This window comes from Caretta caretta, chromosome 10, assembly GCF_965140235.1.
Source record: "Caretta caretta isolate rCarCar2 chromosome 10, rCarCar1.hap1, whole genome shotgun sequence".
NCBI classification, from domain to species: Eukaryota; Metazoa; Chordata; order Testudines; family Cheloniidae; genus Caretta; species Caretta caretta.
In genome coordinates this window covers 41,489,289-41,506,174 of record NC_134215.1, presented here as the reverse complement: position 1 = coordinate 41,506,174, position 16,886 = coordinate 41,489,289, and the positions used below count along the sequence as shown (strand labels likewise).

Below are 16,886 nucleotides of genomic sequence, written 5' to 3'. Positions count from 1 at the left end.
CAATAGAGAAGGGGGAGAGGCTGATGCTGGAAAGAAGGGTCCTACCACCTCCAGAGCAAGTGTCCGACCTGCGGCATCCCTGTAGCACAGCCAGGGCCTGGGCAGGAGGCCTGGGAATATGAGGAACAGACTGTGAACTGCCCTGACATGTCAGCGATGGCTGTTCGTGGTTCCCTGTGCCCACAGAGCGGGGTGATGAGTTTTCCTTTGACCTTTCCCATTTCCCCACTTATTTTTTGTAATTAGTTGCTGTTTAATAAATTGTATTTGCTTTAAACTGTTCGTAATGATCAGTGGGTCAGGGAAGCATCCAGAATTGGGACACCCTAGCCCCTGCCCTAAGTGATCATGACAATGTTGAAGGTCAAGCCCCCAGAAGTCCTGAGCCCAGCCTTGTTGGGGTTACAAGGACTCTGCCACACCAGAGCATGGAAAGGGAGCCCTCAAGGTCAGGCAGGCCTCTGGGTAAAGGGAGTGAGGACTCAGCTCCTTTCGCTAGCCCTCTTCACCAGGGTAGTGTATAAGCTCGGAAAGTTCCCCACAATAGCGGGATGATTTAGTTGGTGTTGGTCCTACTTTGAGCAGGGGGTTGGACTACATGACCTCCTGAGGTCCCTTCCAACCCAGATATTCTATGATTCTATGACCATTCCCCCTCTTGCACAGATGTCCCCCCTGACGCCCCTTGGAACGCAATGGAGGGGAGGTTGGGGTACGAGGATGAAGGGTTTGCTGTAACACAGGCACCGTCTCTCCGAAATAGGGTAAGTTAAGTTGGCCTGTCCACCGGCTGCTCCTCACCCCACTTTCTCCGCGCCAAGAACCCGAGACCCGCCCGCAGCCCCACCTCTCGCTCCCAACCCTGCCCGGTAGCTCCCCAGGCCTGCCCGGATCCGGGCCCCTCCCGGGGGCAGCCGGCCTAGCCAATCGGGTAGCTCCCCCGCAGCCTGGGGGCTGGGATGAGATCACTCCCGGCTCAGACAGGCGGCCCCCACTGCTCCCAGCTGGTACCGCACTATCCTCCGCCTCTGCCCGCTTCTCCCGTGGAGTTCGCTGCAAGGCCTGCCTTGTCCGGCCGGCTCGGGGCCCTGGCCGCTGCCCCCCGTAGCAGGCGGGGGAAGAAACCGGCCGGTTCTGCCGCGTACTGCCGCCGCCGGCCTAGGCTGGGTGAGTGCTCGCGGGGCCATTGTTTGAATGAGGGGCTGGGCGGGGAGCAGCCCGCAGCTGCTGGGGGGAGAGAAACTGGGCCCGGCCGTGGAGGTGTTCAGCCGCCGTCGCTTGCAGTTCCCCTGCGAGTTTGCAAGGAGCGGGCTGCCCCATGCCTGCGGGCGGGGTGGGGTTAGCCAAAGCACCAGGGGAGTTAGGTACGCACCGCCTAACTCCCCTGGGTGCTTTGGCTACCCCCACCCTACAGCCACGCACCCCTTTATAGTGTATATCCTTCTTGCCACATATTTATCGATGCCTATCTACGAGAGACACGCTGCAGTGTGTGTCTCATAAAAATCACTCATTAAGTTCACTGTGTGCTCAGTCTTAGCACCGCCAGGAGCTCTACCTGGCTGTGGGATCGAGACATCCCTAGGAGCGTCCTGCTGGATTAGGAACATTTTAAGAGGGAGCAAAGAGCCGGCGTGGCCCGCGCTGGCTTTCGGAACTGGAGGCCGCTTGGCGTGGCCCGCTGGGGCAGGAGGGAGTACTGTGGAGTTCAGTGCGGGAAGAAGCTGGCTAGCTGCTGTTTCTCTATCACGCGCCTAGAGCAGGAGGGTTGCTGGCCAGAGCGAGCTTCCTGAGTGACTGAAGGGATGGGGAGGGATCCAGACACCAATATAAGATTCTCTGCCTAGGGTGTCCTGGGGAAAGGGAGGGCCACGCTTCACAATCCTCATCTAGACAGGAACCAGACCTGCTTGGGAGACTCTGTGTCCTGGTTAGGATACTATGCTATCCACCACTGTGGGCACATGTTCTCTCCCCCACCCTCTTATTGTTCCTGGAAGTAGCTGTGTCAGTAGCATGGTGCATGTGGCAATAGTGCTGGAAAATGCTGATTGCAGAGCTTTGGTGTAAGGCTGGGAAGGTGGTGCTTATAAAACTGCAGGCACACAGCGTGGGTTGAGGGGCATTGTTGCAGGCACAGGGTGGGCTCTTGACCCCAGACCTAGTTCCATCAGGGAGCTCTGTGTGTTCTTAGCCAGAAACAAATCCCTGTGTGAAGTTCCCACTGGGCAATGGGTGCCCATAAGTATGCCAGCTGGCTCCAGCGTTTGGGAAAATGGACATGTTCCAGCCATAACTGGATGAGAACCTTTGTCCAGAATTAAACCGAACACTGTGTTCCAAAAAAGTTCAATTAAAAGGGACATTGTCAACTTGAAAGTTACATTTCTCTCTGAAAATACCTGCTGTACTTACAGATGACACTTGGATTCCTATTGGTGAAAGTGACAAGAGGGGGAAACAACTCTATTTCTTTTCCAGTTCATTTTGTGCATTTGACAATAATTGCCGTGTTGCCGGTTTCATTGTTTCGTTGCAATCAGATGCACTTCTCATCTTAAGGCTTAGCGTGAGAACATCATTCCTAGTCTGTACTCCTTGGCAAGGCGCTCATTTATGACACGCTCTGTCCCAGATCCCGGTCTGCAGGAAACTCACCCCTTCACATCTTAATAGATTTGTAAGGCTAGGATGGATCACTGTGATCTAGTGTGGCCTGCATGACACAGATCTTAGAATTTCTCTCAGTGGTTGCTCATTAAACCCTATCTTCTGGGTGAGCAAATGTGCAAGTACTTATATGGCTCCCATCATCACATTATGTGAGCACCTCTAATGCACTCGTCTTCACAAGTACCATCATTCCCATAGTCTCTCTGGCTGTTGGTCTCTAAGTCACTTGACCAAGTCCCCAACTCTTCAGCATAGCAGGGAATTAAACCCAGATCTCCTGAGTCTCTGGCTAGCGCCCTAAGTGGTGGACAGTCCTTCCTGTGTACCAGGCCCTGCAAGAGGGTGGTCAGTAATGGAGCTGAAACAGAAACTAAAGAGGCAGCTGGCAGGAGTGTGCAGAGTGGAGGGGCAAGGGTGGGCCTGACCACGTTCATTGGTATTGGTCTCCGTTCCACCCCAAAGACCCTTCTGAACATGAGCCAAGACAACACGAACCCCTCTAATAGCTTTAAAGAAATAGGGATGTTTTCAAGTCAATACTATTTAAAGGGGGATCTTTAAAAAAAATCCAGTTTCTGATAATTTGACAATTAGATTCAAGTGGACAGTATCCCTTTAAATGACCTCCCCCTCCCCTTGCCCCCCAGTTCTGAGGTGTGATGGGAAAAGTAGAGATGGCATCAGCAAAGTATTTCTAGCCCCACCGGAAGAGTTTTCTAAGGCTCCTTAAAAAGGATAAATTTTGGGCACTGAACCTCCAAGGCTCATCTGTCATTGGTCTGGAATTGGTGCTGGCTGTTTGTTCTTGCTCCAGGAAGAAGAAATTAGGAAGTCTTTCAGCATCCTGTTTTCTTGTGCCATGGCAGGAAGACTGGGGTTGGGGCCTGAGGGTGGAGAGAGCAAAGCTGGACTTTGTAGGAAGCCAGCTGGGAGGGGGAGAAGCAAAGATGGATGCAAGAGGAAGCCAGTCGCTCAGCATGGCTGTCTGGAAACTTGTGCAGACCGTGCTTCATTGATTAGTACAACTTCCTGGTACAAGTGTTAGGGGAACTGACTAGGGCCATGCTCTTCTTGACCTGCTGCTTACAAAAAGGAAGAAAGAAGAGGAGCAAAATATAGACCCTGGACTTCAGAAAAGCAGACTTAGACTCACTTAGGGAACTGATGGGCAGGATCCCCTGGGAGGCTAATATGAGGGGGCCAGGAGTCCAGGAGAGCTGGCTTTATTTTAAATAAGCCTTATTGAGGGCACAGGAACAAATCATCCCGAAGTGCAGAAAGCATAGCAGATATGGCAGACAACCAGCTTGGCTTAACAGTGAAATCTTCGGTGAACTTAAACTCAAAAAGAAAGCTTACAATAAGTGGAAATTTGGACAGATGACTAGGGAAGAGTATAAAAATATTGCTAGAGTATGCAGGGGTGTAATCAGGAAGGCCAAAGCACAGTTGGAGTTGCAGCTAGCAAGGGATGTGAAGGGTAACAAGAGGGGTTTCTACAGGTATGTAAGCAACAAGAAGAAGGTCAGGGAAAGTGTGGGACCCTTACTGAATGGGGGAGGCAAAGTAGTGACAGAAGTGGAAAAAGCTGAAGTACTCAAAGCTTTTTTTGCCTTGGTCTTCACAGACAAGGTCAGCTCCCAGACTGCTGCACGGGACAGCACAGCATGGGGAGTAGGTGAGCAGCCCTAAGTGGTGAAAGAACAGATTAAAGACTATTTAGAAAAGCTGGGCATGCGCAAGTCCATGGGTCCAGATCCAATGCATCCAAGGGTGCTGAGGGAGTTGGCTGAAGTGATCGCAGAGCCATTGGCCATTATCTCTGAAGATTCGTGGCGATCGGGGGAGGTCTCGGACAATTGGAAAAAGGCAGATATCGTGCCCATATTTAAAAAAGGGAAAAAAGAGAACCTGGTGAACTACAGACCAGTCAGCATCACTTCAGTCTCTGGTAAAATCATGGAGCAGGTCCTCAAGGAATCCGTTTTGAAGCACTTGGAGGAAAGGAAGGTGATCAGGAACAGTCAACATGGATTCATCAAGGGCAAGTCATGCCTGATCAACCTGATTGCCTTCTATGATGAGATAACTGGCTCTATGGATATGGGGAAAGCAGTGGATGTGATATATCTTGACTTTAACAAAGCTTTTGATACGGTCTCCCACAGTATTCTTGCCAGCAAGTTAAAAGAAGTATGGATTGGATGAATGGACTATAAGGTGGATATAAAGCTGGCTAGATTTTCGGGCTCAATGGGTAGTGATCAATGGCTCGATGTCTAGTTGGCAGCTGGTATCAAGCAGAGTGCCCCAGGGGTCGGTCCTGGTGCCGTTTTTGTTCAACATCTTTATTAATGATCTGGATGATGGGATGAATTGCACCCTCAGCAAATTCGCAGATGACACTAAACTGGAGAGAGAGGTAGATATGATGGAGGGTAGGGATAGAGTCCAGAGTGACCTTGACAAATTGGAGAATTGGGCCAAAAGAAATGTGATGAGGTTCAACAAGGACAAGTGCAGAGTCCTACACTTAAGAAGGAAGAATGCCATGCACTGCTACAGGCTGGGGACTGACTGGCTAAGCAGCAGTTCTGCAGAAAAGGACCTGGGGATTACAGTGGATGAGAAGCTGGATATGAGTCAGCGGTGTGCCCTTGTTGCCAAGAAGGCCAATGCCATATTGGGATGTATTAGAAGGAGCATTACCAGCAGATTAAGGGAAGTGATTATTCCCCTCTGTTTGGCACTGGTGAGGCCACATCTGGAGTATTGTGTCCAGTTTTGTCCCCCCACTACACAAGGGATGTGGACAAATTGGAGAGAGTCCAATGGAGGACTATGAAAATGATTAGGGGGCTGGGGCATATGACTTATGAGGAGAGGCTGAGGGAACTGGGGTTATTTAGTCACAGAAGAGAAGAGGTGAGGGGGGATTTGATAGCAGCTTTCAATTACCTGAAGGGGGGTTCCAAAGAGGATGGAGCTTGGCTGTTCTCAGTGGTGGCAGATGACAGAAGAAGAAGCAGTGGTCTCAAGTTGCAGTGGGGGAGGTCTAGGTTGGATATTAGGAAACACTATTTCACTAGGAGGGTGGTGAAGCACTGGAATGGGTTACCTAGAGAGGCGGTGGAATCTCCATCCTTAGAGGTTTTTAAGGCCCGGCTTGACAAAGCCTTCGCTGGGATGATTTAGTTGGTGTTGGTCCTGCCTTGAGCAGTGGATTGGACTAGACGATCTCCTGACGTCTCTTCCAACCCATATATTCTATGATTGGGAATTCTGGTAGCTCACAGCATTGTCCTGGCACTTAACTAAGGGGAGGTGTCAGGTCTGTAGTGTGCAGACCCTTCAGTAACAAAGTGCTTGGGTTTATTTGATTGCCTAAGTGGTTTTCAGAGCTGATTGGCCAGAGAGAGCATACTCCAAGGTCTATTCAGCACATGTAGGCTGAGCCTGGCAGGCCCCTCAGCTCTCCTCCCACACTCCACAAACGAGATCAATGGAGGCATTATTTACACGCCAGGTTTTGACACACAGAGATCAATCCCTGCCTGTGCTTTTGGCCAGAGGCAGCCAGATGACACTGATCCCCCCGCAAAAATGAGTTTGAAACAGATGCTTCATTCAGATCCAGGATGTATAGAAGGGATGAGTGCACTGTAGAATGATTGCCTCTTCATCAGCTTATTAAGCACCAGTCACTCAGTGGCACCTGAAATAATGGAGAGAGAAAAGAGCCTCTTCCAGAGGTCGGGGGCGGGAAAAACAATGTCCAGGGCCTGGCAGGAGTGGTGTAGCGGTCTGAGCCTCACGTGTGATAGGTTAGTGCTATCTGGACACACATGATCAGCTTAGGCCTTCCAAGGCAGGTAAATGGGAGTCACCTGTGTGGGGAACTTTCAGGGAAGACCATAAAACCTCAAGGCCCTGCTTGCCCGACCTGGCTGAGCTGGGCTAGATTGGCCCTTAGTGCCTTCAGGACGCAGGGGCCATTCTCTACTGTCCTCAGAGAGAGTGGGGTGAGCCTTGTGGTCCGTTCTCCTCCCACCCTCTTCCAGGCAGCCCGCAGCACAGTGGCTTTCAGTTTTTCCCATAACCCTGGCCCTTACTCCGCAGGCTTTCCCAGTATCCCTTTTCCCAGGGTCTGAGCCCCTACCACAGCTTGTCCTGCTACAGTGTGGATTCTCTTGTCTTTCTGGGTCCTCTCCATCCCAGTCATCATATCCATCATCTCCCTACCAGCCCCTGCTGAGTGTGGGAGATAGCCCCCTGCCTGGTCCATGGTCATCACTGCCACATTCCTCTTGGCAGTCCCTGGCCTAGCCGGATTCCTGGGCAGCCCTCTTCTATCCCACCTTCTCCTAAGGAGGCAGTGCTGTTTGATATGGCCCTCTTCATGGCACCGGAAGGAAGTCCTTTGCCTTCCCTTGGCCATGTTCCTCTCATTGTTCTTCCCTTGCTCAGCCCTTTTCCCTGGGTTAGCTTCAGCCCTGCAACTAAGAGGGCACTCCCTCCTCAGGTGTCCCTGTTGCCCACAGACCCAACATGCCCATCCCTGCCCTGTTCTCCTCACAGGTGGGACTCTTTGGGCCCTCACTTCTTCCCAGTCTCCGGGAGAGGCTTCTGTCCCCTAACCTCTCTTCCAATGTCCTTGTTGTCCATAGGCATAACATTCACTTGGCCCAGCCACTAGCCTCACGGCCCTGGTGCCTTGCTTCCCCTCTCGCTCCCTGTGGCCTCTATGGACCCCCCCTCACAGCATCTTAAGTCTATAGAGTTGCTGCTCATCTAGCTGAGCCACACAGAGCTGCAAGTACTCCTGTACCTTCCACTGTCTCTGTTGGGTCTTGAGTACCTGCAGCAGGGCCTGAAGTTGCCCTGGCTGCTTGTCAGCCCCTTTTCATAGCGGCACTGACTCAGTTGTCCAGTCTGGTAGGATATATAAGCCCTCAGCAAAACATGCTTCTCCATATTGTGGCTCCAGTGTCTCTCCACACTTACTGTCTCTCAGATAGTCTTTCCAATTCCCCTTGTATCAGGCGCAGCAGTCAAACAGTCTCTGAGTCCCTCACTGAGTCCCCTTCCCTCAGGGGTGACCGAATACCCATGTTCTCCAACACTTGTAACAGGGTTGACTCACCACTGCAGCGCCTCCTGATGGCTGTCCTGGGGATTAACTATATATGCTAGTGCGTCCCCCTCTGGTGGCATCTTCCCACTGTCACTTCTGCTCCAGGGACCCACATCACTCCCAGAACCACAGCACCCTGCTTGTGACACAGCCCTTCAGCTGTACCATACTCCTTGTTCCCCCCTTCCTGAGGACAGTATCACAGTCTAGCCACTTCCCCAGTGGTGAGTGGGACGCAGGCCCACCCACTATTCCAGGTCATGGGCCAGGGGCCCTGTAGATGGCCGCCACTTTCTGTGTCCTTGCTGACTCCTCTGTAGATCTCCCTGGGCCAATTTCCCGCAGCCCTAGCACCCTCTTTGCCCTTGCCTCAGCCTGAGAGATCCCTGCACCCTGCCAGGAGCTGCTTTTAGTTCCTTGGGTCTCTGCCTGCAGCACTGCTATGTCCAGGGTGCATTCTGCCCTCCGCCTGCAAGGTAGCCAGTTCACCTCCCTCCTCACACTCCAGGGATGACTGAAATTGCACTGTACTGCAGCTCTTCTTATATGGGCCTGTCCGGCCCTGACCGGCTGCTCCTATAAGCCTTTCTGTGATTGGCTGCCTCCTATGCATCCTCCCTAGGGCACTATTAACCCCTGAGAGCCCAGTGTGGGGCAGGCGCCCCATCACATTTGTTAACACAGGACAAAAAGTGGTCTCTCTCCCCTTATTTAGGTCCATCAATGGCTATTAGCCAGGATGGGTAGGAATGGTGTCCCTAGCCTCTGTTTGCCAGAAGCTGGGAAAGAACGACAGGGGATGGATCACTTGATGATTACCTGTTCTGTTCATTCCCTCTGGGACACCTGGCACTGGCCACTGTCGGAAGACAGGATACTGGGCTAGATGGACCTTTGGTCTGACCCAGTAGGGCCATTCTTATGTTCTTAAGAGTGTACACACTTTGGTACTCACTCTGTGTGTGCATGTGCATGCAGCCCTCTCCCCAGTGCCTCTGTCCATGTCATGTGCAGCTGAAAGTCTCTTTATGCGCGGCGTTCAAGATCGTGCTTCCCAGGGCACCATCCTACACAACCAGTGTCTGGGATTCTCCACCAATCCTCCTCTGAGCCCCTCCCCTCCGTCCTGGGCTCCCTCTCCACAGGGAACTGCCCCTGGTTCAGCCAGGCCCAGGGCACTTGAGAGCACGTCATTACTGCTGCTGCTCCTTCTGGTGTTCCTTTGGTGAGGAAACCCATACCAGGCCTTGCCTTGTCCCTGGGCTCCGAGATCATGGGCGTCAATCAGGGTATTACCTTCAGCCCAGCTTCAGAGACCCAGCTAGAGAGAAGAAGGGCCAGAGCTGGAGTGGGAGGGGATGAGGAGCCTGGCTGGGCTCAGGAGCCAGACCCCTGCCCCTCGTCCCCTCCTGCTGAGCCGTGGGTATCTGAGCTTGGGAGACTTGAATCTAACTCCCTGCTCTACCACAGACATCCTGTGTGACCCTGGGCTAGTCACTTAGTCTCTCCGGTCCCTGTCTGTACAATGGGGACAAAAGCACTGCCCTACCTCAGGGAATGTTGTAAGGTTATGCGCATTAGGCACTCGGATTCTGTGGTCATGGAGCTGTTTACGTACCTTAGATGGCGAGATTTCCAAAGTGTTGGGAAAGGACAATTCCCAAAGCAGTGTAGGGGTCCCCAGGGATGCACGGTGGGGAGTTAATGGGCAGAAGAGGGGTGGCTTCATAAATGTGTTTCTCTTATAAAATGTCTGCCTTTAGCTAAATAAATACTGCATTTCAAGAGGCACATTCTGCACTGGGACAAGTAGCCTATTGCTAGTGAATTTGTTATTCCTGGCCCCTAGACTCTGGTGAAAGGATAATTTGCCTCCCTCCCCAAAGAACAAGTTTGACACCCCTTCTATAGCCCCGCCTCTCCCAGCATTCCCTGCTGTGCTGGCCCCATTCGAGGCTAAAATCAGGCAGAGACTGATCCCTTAAAAGGCCAGCCTGGCCTATTGCAGTTTGGAAACAGACTATTCCTTGCTGGTTTTTCTCTTGCTGCTGGGGGAGGGTAAGGGTTGGAACCAGGAATGGATGAAAGAATCTGTCCCAGTGTAGGGGGTTTTGGATTGCCAGAGAGAAACTATTGGGGCTAGCACAAATCCTCACCTCTCCTCTGAGAGAAATAGTTTAAAGGAGATCGGGTGAAGGCAGAAGGAAAATCTTCCTTCAGACATTTTTGAAACCTTGGTGCATAATTTTAAACACATGGATAAGGGCAGATTGGCTAGGTTGTTTTCTTGTTGGATCATTTCCACTTAGGAGTTGGCCAGGGCAGAACTTCCAGTTCAGTATGCAGGATACAAATGCAGTGTTGCCAGTCCATCCAATATTGCAAGTTTTACTTACAGCTCCAGCTTCTGGAAACAGGGATTATGAGGGAATCCCATCTTCCTATTTTTAAATGAGAGTTTCTAGCCCTCATGGTTGCAGAGAAGCTTGAAAATGTGACGCGAGTGCATCTTAAAGGTCAAAATCCAGAGGGCAAAGAACTCCAGTTTTTTTAATCCCCTGATTTTTAAACCAGTCTTAGGATTGTTGGGGCCCTGATTCATGATTTTTGAACATTTGGAGTTGTCCTGTGCAAATGATGGGTTTTAATACCTGAACCTAATGTACTAATGTACTCAATGCTTTTTTTGCCTCTGTCTTCACGAACAAGGTCAGCTCCCAGACTGCTGCGCTGGGCATCACAAAATGGGGAAGAGATGGCCAGCCCTCAGTGGAGATAGAGGTGGTTAGGGACTATTTAGAAAAGCTGGACGTGCACAAGTCCATGGGGCCGGACGAGTTGCATCCGAGAGTGCTGAAGGAATTGGCGGCTGTGATTGCAGAGCCATTGGCCATTATCTTTGAAAACTCGTGGCGAACGGGGGAAGTCCCGGATGACTGGAAAAAGGCTAATGTAGTGCCAATCTTTAAAAAAGGGAAGAAGGAGGATCCTGGGAACTACAGGCCAGTCAGCCTCACCTCAGTCCCTGGAAAAATCATGGAGCAGGTCCTCAAAGAATCAATCCTGAAGCACTTGCATGAGAGGAAAGTGATCAGGAACAGCCAGCATGGATTCACCAAGGGAAGGTCATGCCTGACTAATCTAATCGCCTTTTATGATGAGATTACTGGTTCTGTGGATGAAGGGAAAGCAGTGGATGTATTGTTTCTTGACTTTAGCAAAGCTTTTGACACGGTCTCCCACAGTATTCTTGTCAGCAAGTTAAAGAAGTATGGGCTGGATGAATGCACTATAAGGTGGGTAGAGGGCTGGCTAGATTGTCGGGCTCAACGGGTAGTGATCAATGGCTCCATGTCTAGTTGGCAGCCGGTATCAAGTGGAGTGCCCCAGGGGTCGGTCCTGGGGCCGGTTTTGTTCGATACCTTCATAAATGATCTGGAGGATGGTGTGGATTGCACTCTCAGCAAATTTGCGGATGATACTAAACTGGGAGGAGTGGTAGATACGCTGGAGGGGAGGGATAGGATACAGAAGGACCTAGACAAATTGGAGGATTGGGCCAAAAGAAATCTGATGAGGTTCAATAAGGATAAGTGCAGGGTCCTGCACTTAGGATGGAAGAATCCAATGCACCGCTACAGACTAGGGACCGAATGGCTAGGCAGCAGTTCTGCGGAAAAGGACCAATGGGTGACAGTGGACGAGAAGCTGGATATGAGTCAGCAGTGTGCCCTTGTTGCCAAGAAGGCCAATGGCATTTTGGGATGTATAAGTAGGGGCATAGCGAGCAGATCGAGGGACGTGATCGTTCCCCTCTATTCCTCATCTGGAGTTCTGTGTCCAGTTTTGGGCCCCACACTACAAGAAGGATGTGGATAAATTGGAGAGAGTCCAGCGAAGGGCAACAAAAATGATTAGGGGTCTAGAACACATGACTTATGAGGAGAGGCTGAGGGAGCTGTGTGGCAGTTCAATACAAGACAGGACACGGCTTTAGGCAAGCAAGCAGGCTGGTCTGCTGATGGGATCTCCCTGTCAGCTTTTCCACCTCTTTTATTTCTCTCCCCCCTGCGCATCACATACCCCAACCGACCGCAAAAGGCATCAACAAAGGAAATAATATGACTTTGATTAATATTCCTATTTACTAGCCTCTATCTACTACAATCTTTATTCTCAGGCCTTGAGTTTCGGCCGAGGAAGCTTCCCATGGCTGATGTCCTTATTTTGACTTCCCAGATGGTCCATGTTTTCATGGTCCATGTCCTTGGATAGAACAGAGCAATGTGTGCATTGCTCCTACACAACAGTCAGGGTGTGCCCTGACTGTTTCCAGGTGCATGAACGCTACATGAACCCTTCATCCCCCCTTTTGTTGTTATTATGCTCGGCCATCTCATGGTAGCCATCAATTTGCTTTTGTAAGTGATTCAACTCCCGGACAGACAAGGACATAACTCGGGGAGCCTACCAGGGCGGATCTCTGCAAAGCCTTAGCAAGGAGGGAATACATTGTATACAGCAGCAGCAAAATATAAGCCCAACAATTACAAACACAGCATAACCGAAAAGTTGTCGCAGCCATCCTAGAGAGGGCAGCCATCCTGTAAGCCAATTCCAAAAGCCCTCAAACCCCAGATCTTGGCATATGTGTGCTGTAAGATTGGCCAATTCGGCCAGTCTAGTTTCTATGGATCGACTATTATCAGTTAAATTAAAGCAACACATGTGCTGAAACGTGGAGCAGCCTAGATGGTGTTTCAGGAGCAAAAAATCAATGGCTGCTCTGTTATCCAAAATTGCATCCCTTAATTCGTGTTGCTCTGTGTTAAGTAGGGCAATTGCCTGGGATGTTGTATTAATTGCCTTTGCCGCAAAGCATGCCAGGTTATTTAAAGTTCTGGCTGTATAAATGGCAAGCGCGGGGACCCCAACAATAGAGGCCGCTAAAGCAGTATACTCAGCATGACTAAAAAGCTCAACGTCTGCAATACAATCATCTGAAAGGGGTACACTTCTACTACTACGTTTTTGACCAGCAAAAGGCAATATAAGTGTCATTCTACTAAGACAGCAAAGGGTGCCATCACTTAAATTTGCAGGGAATATAATTAAAGGTGCGTGAACCGCAGGTAAAAAACCATCCTGATGGTAGGATGATATGGCCATAATTGTATGAAACATTTACGGCGTGGGAACAATTTAAAAAGGGTTGAGAAACTTGCCGACAGCCCAAGGGCACCCTTGTACTAGTGCAGTTAACCACACGTGCACAGGTGACATTGTTGGCCCCGGCCTGGTACGGTGTGTGGAGGGATATGGCCGTGTGAGACAAAGTATAATTGGCCGGGCCCCAATTAGCCATACCAGAGTATTGGGAAGAGAGATTCGCGTAAGCAGCGAGCATCGTCTCATTCCCTATTTCCACAGGGTGATGACATACTGGGATAAGGCATGTACCGAACAATTCTCCAGCTGCTACAGAATTAGATAAACAAAAGTGGGTAACATTTGCTATTGAAGCCAATCTTTCCCATAGGTTATATGTCATTCGGGCTCGTAACGGAGAAAGCGCTCCCGAGCCAACCCCTACAGGAAATAGCAGGCACAAAAGGCATACAATCAATACAGAATTAGCAGTAATTTGGGCAAGAATTGCCACAAACAAAGTCTCAGGAGTCTCTGGCTGTTGGTTTGCTGCCAGCCGTCGTTGAGCCGTGGCGACCAATGCTTTTACTGCTCCCCATGTCACGGGCTGGCTTGGGACACTACGCCTCTTCCATTTCCGTCCCTTCGTTGTCGACCCAGGAGGCACCGCTCCCTCCTCCAGGGTCAGCTGAAACTCCGGTATGGGGTTCGATAGTCCCTGGTGCCACACCATGCTGCTTCAGTGCCGGTCGCACACACTGGGCCGGAACCCACAACGGTCCTGCAGGGAGAGACACAGCAGCATATCCCCGACCCCAAGTGATTAGAGGTACTGGGCCCAGCCATTGCGGATCAGGCAGCTGACGGTAATAGACACGTGGTCTTTCCAGCACCTCGGATTTATGAAAATGCCGATCCGCGGGGGTCTGCTGATCTGCGTTTAGCGTTAAGTTATTTAAAGTGAACAAAAGGATATGCAATTGTTGCTGAATGTCTCCCAAGGTTCGGAGACGCAGCTCCCCTTGTTTTAATTGTTTGTCAAGCAAGGTTTTTAGTGTGCGATTTGCACGTTCAACAATGGCTTGGCCCGTGGAGTTATAAGGGATCCCGTGTGTGAGACGGACGTCCCATTGGACACAAAAGGCGGAAAGGGCTGTGGAGCAGTAGGCTGGGGCATTATCTGTTTTTATTTGGCTCGGGCGACCCATAACAGCAAAACAGGCTAGCAGATGGTGAATGACTTTAGGAGTGGCTTCCCCACGCTGTGTGGTTGCCCAGAGGAATCCCGAATAGGTATCAATGGAAACATGTAAAAATGAATAGGGGCGGAATTGTGGCACATGAGTAACATCCATTTGCCACAGCTGATTTGCTGCGGTACCTCGGGGGTTAACGGCATAAGAGAAAGTAGGAGCAGCAGCAGCACAGTGGGGGCAGGAACGAACAATGGAACGTGCATGATCAGCAGGAATGTGAAACTGCCGGGCCAAAACAGAGGCAGACTGATGAAAAAAGGCATGGCTTTCAATGGGGTCAGAAAAAAGAGAATTTACCTGACCACGTAACGCGCGATCGGTGCGCGCATTGCCTTCAGTGAGTAGCCCAGGCAGAGGGGTATGACTGCGAATATGAGCAACAAAGTACGGGAAATTACGAGTGGTGATGAGATACTGTAAAGACAAAAACAGGCGAAGGAGGTCTGCATCGACTTGAGGGGTAATGAGGGCTAGGGGTAAATGATCAATTACTTGATAAACATAATGGGTGTCCACAATCAAATTAAAGGGACAATCAGCAAAAAGTTGAAAGGCCAAAACAACAGCAGCCAATTCTGAGCGCTGCGCAGAACGCTAAGGCAGCATAAAGCGAGAATGCCAACGAGGGGGGTCACCTAATTGATAGGTGACAACACCGCGACGTGGAGAGCCATCAGTAAAAAGAGTGACGGCTGAAACAATGGGTTGAGAGCGACTAAGACGATGGACAACCAGGGGCACCTGTTGGGTAATTACCAATCGGGGATCTTTAGGGGGATTATAAGAGATCTCTCCCACATAATCACAAAGAGCAACCTGCCAGGCCAAGGAGGTGTGGCACAAAGAGTCAAATTCAGTACGGGACAAGGGGAGCACAATGGCAACTAAATCAGTGCCAGTAAGTTGCATTGCACGGTGGCGGGCTTTACGAACAAGATCAGATAGGGCATCTAAATACGGGTAAATATTTCGAGGGGGGATGGATGAAAGGTACAGCCACTCTATAATAGAGACGGCTGTGTCTGTACGGGGTACAAACAGAGCTGCAGTTGGCGTATGAGGGGTGGCAAGAAGAACCAATCGCAAGGGACGGACCTCTGGGAGTCTGTCCACAAACTGCTGACTCAATGCTGCATTGATTTGTCGAATGCAGGCAGTATGCTTTTCAGTGATGGCAATAACCGCACCCGGTGCCCGGGCTCCACGCAGGAGCTCGAACAACGGCTGCAGCATTGAAGTGGGGAGACGAAAGTAGGGCCGAATCCAATTTAAATGGCCCAAAATCTGTTGTAATTTAAGAAGGGTTAGGGGTTGAGGTAGAATTAATTCCGGACGAACCGGAGCAGCATAGGTTTGTAAAACCTTATGTCCGAGGTAGTGATAGGGATAAGAGCGTTGGATTTTTTCTGGTGCTACTAATAGGCCATTTTGGCCGAGAATCTCGGACAGAGATTCAAGTTGTTCTGCCGTAACCTGAGGACCACTAAGCAAAATGTCATCCATATAATGGTAGACCTTTAGTGTGGGGTACCGGGCACGAAAAGGGGCAAGGGCCCGATCCACAAAGAGCTGACACAAGGTCGGACTATTTTGCATTCCCTGGGGCAAGACTTTCCATTGATACCTATGAGAGGGTTGTTGATTATTATATTGTGGCACCGTAAACGCGAATTTTTCGCGGTCTTGTGGGCAAAGGGGAATAGTGAAAAAACAATCCTTTAAATTTAACACACAAAGCTGATCGGTTTGAGGAATTAAATTCGGGTCCGGTAAGCCAAATTGTAAGGGGCCCATAGGTTGGATGCGTTTATTTATTTCCCTTAGATCATGTAACAGCCGCCATGCACCAGATTTTTTCTTAATAACGAACACCGGGGTGTTCCAGGGACTAGTGGAGCGTTCCAGTCGCTGCGCATGCAAATGTTGCTGCACAAGCGAATGAAGTGCTCTTAGCTTCTCTAGAGGGAGGGGCCACTGGTCAATCCATACGGGCTCTAAGGATTGCCACACCGAGGGTAATGCTGAAGGCATGGTGGGTGCGGGAGGGTTTTGGGCCATTAGATATTAATATCGAGGGTGGTGTCCAGCTTTGTAAGCAAGTCACGGCCCCAAATATTGAGGTGGACAGGGAGCACAAAAGGACGGATTGTAGCAAGGGCACGGCCTCCCGGTTTAGAGACCGTGACCCAAGACAAACTTTGGCGCCCGGGTTTACTACCCCCAATCCCCCACAACTCCTTAGAAGGAACTGTTGGCCAACTGACCGGCCACTCCAGATCACGAATCACCGTAACGTCAGCTCCAGTGTCCACCAGCCCTGTAAAGGGAACATCATTTAAGAGAAGTGTTAACTGAGGTTTCGAGGGGCGGACCGACATTGTTAGAGCAACAAGTGGAGAGGACGTGTTGTGAGATGGCGACTGAGCCAGCGTCAATCCAAAGCCGCCTCCGCCCCGGTCTCGATCCTCCACAGCTGGCACCTGATAGGGGACTAAAATCAATTGTGCAATTGACCGTCCACACGGGAGCGACTGTGGAAGATGAGTCCACACCTGAACCTTAATAATGCCTGTGTAGTCAGCATCAATGACCCCTGGAATGACAAAAAAGCCCTGTTTCCCAGCATGTGAGCGAGGGAGAACAAGACCTACAAAGCCGGCAGGGAGAGGTCCCGT

The 16,886-nt window shown here is 50.6% G+C and overlaps 1 protein-coding gene across 4 annotated transcripts in view; it reads left to right on the top strand.

Annotated features, from left to right (window-relative positions):
• Nucleotides 1-901: 901 nt before the first annotated feature.
• CD276 (CD276 molecule) overlaps nucleotides 902-16,886 on the top strand; it is a 100,347-nt gene continuing 84,362 nt past the window's right edge. For 2 of the 4 annotated variants that reach the window (XM_048866152.2, XM_048866151.2), the window contains exon 1: nucleotides 902-1,167. The gene's annotated coding sequence lies outside the window, so the exon portion shown is untranslated. The remainder of the gene's footprint in view (nucleotides 1,168-16,886) is intronic. The other 2 variants (XM_048866150.2, XM_048866149.2) reach the window with 2 other exon arrangements.